The sequence below is a fragment of the Etheostoma spectabile genome, chromosome 8, assembly GCF_008692095.1.
Source record: "Etheostoma spectabile isolate EspeVRDwgs_2016 chromosome 8, UIUC_Espe_1.0, whole genome shotgun sequence".
NCBI classification, from domain to species: Eukaryota; Metazoa; Chordata; class Actinopteri; order Perciformes; family Percidae; genus Etheostoma; species Etheostoma spectabile.
This window is the reverse complement of record NC_045740.1, coordinates 2,141,162-2,146,593: the sequence shown is the minus strand read 5'-3', so window position 1 is coordinate 2,146,593 and position 5,432 is coordinate 2,141,162. Positions and strand designations below refer to the sequence as shown.

General features: G+C 39.7%; 1 long non-coding RNA gene across 1 annotated transcript; it reads right to left on the bottom strand.

Annotated features, from left to right (window-relative positions):
* Positions 1 to 1,659: 1,659 nt before the first annotated feature.
* On the bottom strand, positions 1,660 to 4,968 carry LOC116694298 (uncharacterized). Its single transcript, XR_004333100.1, has 3 exons — positions 4,851 to 4,968; positions 4,631 to 4,743; positions 1,660 to 3,459 (listed from the first exon to the last, which is right to left on the bottom strand). It is a non-coding gene; the product is annotated as an uncharacterized LOC116694298 (long non-coding RNA).
* Positions 4,969 to 5,432: the final 464 nt, after the last annotated feature.

Genomic DNA, 5,432 nt, shown 5'->3' with positions numbered 1-5,432 from the left:
TGAGCCTTTGTCAATGCTAAGTATTGACAAATAGTGAACACTGCTTTTCTGCTTTGAATCATCATACTTTCTAATTCCCACTGCATTTCACTAGTTGGTTGCCCCATTATGAAGATAAATCATATGTCAGAAATACTGGAACACATTTGTTGAGTCGTATCCAAGTGCCTCTTAAATGAGTTTTGGGATAAAATCCCATTTGATATCTCGGCAGTCAAGCGTCAAGCATCCTCTGTTCACTGTGCACTTAAGCAGTCAAGTTAGTCACTCTGCAATCCTTCAAACTAAGTGGCCTTAGGGATGTTTTAATGGTGACTCGAGCTATCACTCAGAATAACTCTCACTGTATCTTATGTTGCACCTGTTGCATGAACTGTGCTAAAATACCAGACTTGACAGACAGTATACACAGGCTGCACATACCTTTCATCCTGAGCACACAAACAACGTCTACCCAGCAACATGTTTTGTTTTAAAGCCAGGTCACTTATGCCACTTGATAGCATCTATTAATATGAACACCACCTCCGTCATTAACAAGACTCATGTTTCTGTGAGGCCTCCACTGAAATGTATGGTCCTTTTGATGCCAGTGCACGTTGGTGGCCTGAGCAACGAAACCCTGTTGACCGCATATTGAATAGAGACAAACATAATGAGATCAGCCGTGCATGAGTGTGACTGTCGTTTGTGACGCGTCTTCTCCAGTGCATGCACAGCTTGCAGGCTCTGCAGTTCAAGTGACAAACTCACGGCTGTTAGGAGAGCGAGGATTACTGGACGGGGTGATTGGGTTCACAGAGCGGCAAGTTCAGGGCAGGAGCTAGGCACCACCATGTTGTGCCAAAGGAAATGTCATATAATGTTTGGGATTTCTGCTTGTTTCCACAAAGAACTTCCTGCCTATTTTTTTTACATTTGGTAAATCCTATTTGAATGCACTGTGACAAATGGTTCAGCTTTTGGGCCATGTTGTAATCCACAGTGATATTTCAATTTCTTTTGCAGTATCTCCAAATGTGTAGAAAAAAGACATGTCTTAACTGACCAGATTAACCATGCGTTAACCATCCATTGTATGTTCTGGAATGCCAGATAAATCGAAAATACATGCATATTTATAGTGATCAATATTAACGTAAAAATTGGCCGGCATTCTCCTTTAAGCGAGAAATAGGCCATACAGTTGCTAAAGCTGTCTTCATTTCAGATTGACAAAAGTCAGTTTGAAAGATTCCGTCCACTTGTACTGGATAGGCGCGTCACATTCAACGGAATCATTTGCATAAAGATGGGCATTGGCCAGCTTTTCAGCATGCAGCATTTAAAAAAAAGAGTAAGCGCCGCCTTCCTGTAATGCTTTGTGTGCATGTTGAAGTCGCTTGACGTCACCCTTAAGAATAGAGTAGAGCGAGGCGCGACAGAAGCGTCGCACGGACACATGGATCACCACCACTTTGGGTTCCGCTTTCGCGCTCCCCCCGGGTCGCCGGGGTCGACTTGTGTCGGGGGCCGACTGGGCATTGAGGCTTGGCTTGGATCTCGTCATAACTGCTTGCAATTCTTGTTATTATTAATGTTATTGTTATTATTTTTTTTACATGAATTCATGGATGTGTGTTTGCAAGACAAAACACTATTTTATTTGTTATTCTTCAGAGCAGTTTTGTGCTAGAGTAGATGAACCACTGACACTGACTTCACTCAGAAAGTCTCTGGAATCACCACAAGGTTTTGCCCTCAACACCCACCCGTCTGGCTGCTTCAGACACAGACCCAAGGACAAAGACACAACAATGATTCTGCTTGTCACATCAAATCACTTCTGTTGACTTGATGTTGAACTGTAAAGGAGATAATTCTGCTAAGTACTGGATCAGGCAATTGTACCAGATTTAGCCGTATTTAGCGTTGTATCATCAGTGTCCATGATTGTCAGGCATCATAAGTGCATTTCCTCAGGGGGTGAATTTGAAGTGAAGTGAATTTGTGCATTGAACAAGTTTGTACACAATTGTCCTACAGTTCCCAAGTCATTGTATTTACCTGTGACATCTTATACATTGTAATGTTTGTACATTATATATTTAATTTATGTTGTGCACACAATACCATGCCAATAGCACAAATCAATACTGACTTTGAAATAATGAAAGATTTATCTTTCTCCCCGGGACAGCTGCTCTTGGTCTCTACCCACTCTAGCACCAAACAAGTTAAAAAGCTAAATTCTGATTTTTGATTCAAAGTTGCTCAAACAATTGTGCAACAGACCTTGAATACACACCCAAACCCTGTTTCTATACTCTGCTTCAGACAATGAATCTCTTATGCTGCTTGATCAAGAGTCCAGACACAACATGCATGCCAATTGATATTTAGATTAAGGATTACGACTTACTTGTCTCATTGCTTCTTCCAGAATTCAATGGTGTTCACCATCATTCATAAGCATGTGAATTCCAGCTTTGGGGTAAAGCTGAGATGTTTTGCTTGAATGCTCCAGACCTTTAGAATGTCTGGAGACTCGTTGCAAACTAAGCCATGCTTATTTGTAAACAGAATGCTTTGCTGAAGTTCTTGACGCTCACCCTCCAGTCTCTGAATAAGACCACTTTCCACAAAGAAACCATTCTCACCCATGTTTGGACCCCATTTCTGCTTTTCATTCCTTATATTTGTAACAGAGGCCTTTATTTGCTCTGAATTAAGAAAATGGGACTCATTTTGCATAAAACATTCATTATTTAGTAAATTGAGCACTGAGCATTGTTTCAACTTCACTGACAATAAAATAAAATCAAACAAGATTGTAAATCGAAACTGGCACAGGACCTCGGACTCTTGGCTGTCACTAACTTTCTCACATTCTCCCTGGTGCTAGTCTGTTAACTTCCCATGCTCAGCTTCCTCCGTAGCAAGACATGTTCATTAAATTCCCAGCAGGAGTCTCTACGTGGGCTTCACCCTGTCATTGACGGATGCATGAATGACTCAATATGCGTCTGGATTTGTAACCTGCGAGGGTTTAAGAAAAGGCCTGGGAGACAATGGCAACTGAAGCAAAGCTGCAGAGCCTCCAGTATAAAGAAAATCTCATTGTTCCTGTTTTCCACAGTTTGGGGGGGGGGGGTTGTAGGCATACCCTTGCCCACCCCCCACCCAAAAATACTCCCAGAACCTCAGTCGGCTGTCCCACCGCAGTCTCTGTATTCCACCTGCTCTAAGTGCTGTTAGTGTGGCCAGTAATTAAACAGGGCTGCCTCTCAGTTTCTGCAGCTCCATGGGGGGAGTTACTTCATGAAATGCACTCCTCATTCTGAGTCAAGACGGCAGTTGATGAGGGATTATCTGCTGGCCGAGGCATGGCATACTCCCCACCATAATCTTCAATTAGTTCAGTTCCGTTCACTGGTATGTGTTGGATGGACTTGCCACTACCTTTCCCACGGCTTTTTCCTAAACACCAAAGTATTAAAAAACAAATTATATCAGTTTGGTTTTTCCAACAACAGATGTCAGATGGGTGGAAATTAGCTTGAAACGCCATTTATTTTATTTAAAATGGCTATATGGAACTTTCAGTTTGTATTGATTGTAACGGCCGCTTTGGACAAAAGCGGTAGTATTTTTTACCACGCCTGCTGTTGTAAAGGTCTTTTCGTTATGATTCTGTATTGCCCACTGTATATTACAGAGTTAGCATTACAGAAAGGTCGTTACCTGTTACGATGAATGTTTTGCTCGGATAAAAAATCATTAATTTTCCATAAAGAGAATGTGTTACAGATGCATCGTTGCATTTCAAGTCAGCATCATGAGCTCAACTGGGTAACTTTAAAACTGTCACTTTGTCATGAGCTCCAGCATCAAGAGTTTGTTGTAGCAACCCATGTAATAACAACTTAGATTTATTTAGCACATTTCATGAAACCCAAGGGCGCTTTACACAAGTAACGTTACACAGGGATCATGGAAAAGAAAATAGTACACCAACACAAACAGGGAGTGAAAAGAAATAAAACCTGTCCCTAAATGGAAGGGGGACATAATTTAATGCAGGCTACTGACAACAACCACATTGCGCATTGTAAAGTTATTTTATGAATAAAATAAGGCATATTACATACCAGATGGCCAATCCGGGGTTGGTTTTGAATAATTTACAATCACGTAATTGTCTTCTTAAGTAAAATAAAAATAGAATTAGGCCTATAAGAAATATTGCCTGCTACCCTTTACCTGGATGAATACAATAACACAGGCTTTTAAAATCTGTAAAAAATCTGACCCAGGCAAAGGCATTAATAAAAACTTTATGAGAAGTAGCGTTCTTTTCACTGCCTCGTTTGCTGTTACAGGTCATTTACGACCGTCAGATGAAAAATTACACAGTTTTAGAAACATTTAAAAGTTACATATAGTTACTTTAAGTAATAGGACCCACACTTACTTACAACTTGTAGGTTTAAAGTCCACTTAATAACAAACTGTAACTGTAATTCAAGTTCTTTAATCTACCAATCAAAACATTTTTTCAACATTTAGATGCTTTTTACAATATTACAAAACACATTCAAATATTAGAAAAGTTAGTTTCATCCTGAAGTTTGAGAAAAGAAGAAGTTACCTGAAGACCATACTCTCTGTTACTTTGGCCATGATGTGGATGCAAATCTTGTGAGCGATACCGTGATGTGAGGTTTAGGGTGGCGGTTAGGGTAGATTGTTTTTATCAGTTGCCTTTGACAGGGACAAAAAACAAAAACAAAATGAAAGCAGATAAAGAACCCTAACCACATGTATCCAATCAAGAACAAGAATCAGCACATGGAAAAGACATCACCAACCTGGCTCAAGTTACTTTGAGGCAGCTACTTTAGACTCTCTGAGGTAAAGCCCTATAACAGGCATGCTTTACAGTCATCAACGCTCTGTTCCTTTAAGTCTTCAGTCTTCATTTACATTTTGTACAACGGAGAATTTCGAAGGTGTGTCTCAAGTTACAAAAAAAGAAAACCCACTAGTTACTTTGACTGAAAGATTTTTTCCAAAAGTGCAGGTTGGAGTTTTTAAAACACAGTTCAGCAACCTAATGAAATACAATACTTACACACATATATGCACCAACTTTAGCTGTTTAAATACACTGTTACACTGTATATTTTGATCGCATACAGCTAGGATCACATCTAATTCATAAATGCCATCTAATCAGCAAATTAGGAATTATATTTATATTATATTTTAGAGTCAAATATGAAAATATAGTGCTATTTCCCTACTTTATCAGCTAGTGAAATTATCATCCACTCATGTTATCAGCCCAGTCTGATATTTGTTAATATCTTAATACTGCAAATATTCTGCAGTACCCAGAGCTCCAAAAAAATTTCCATTTTAATGTGAACAGCAGTGTTTGGAGAGGAACA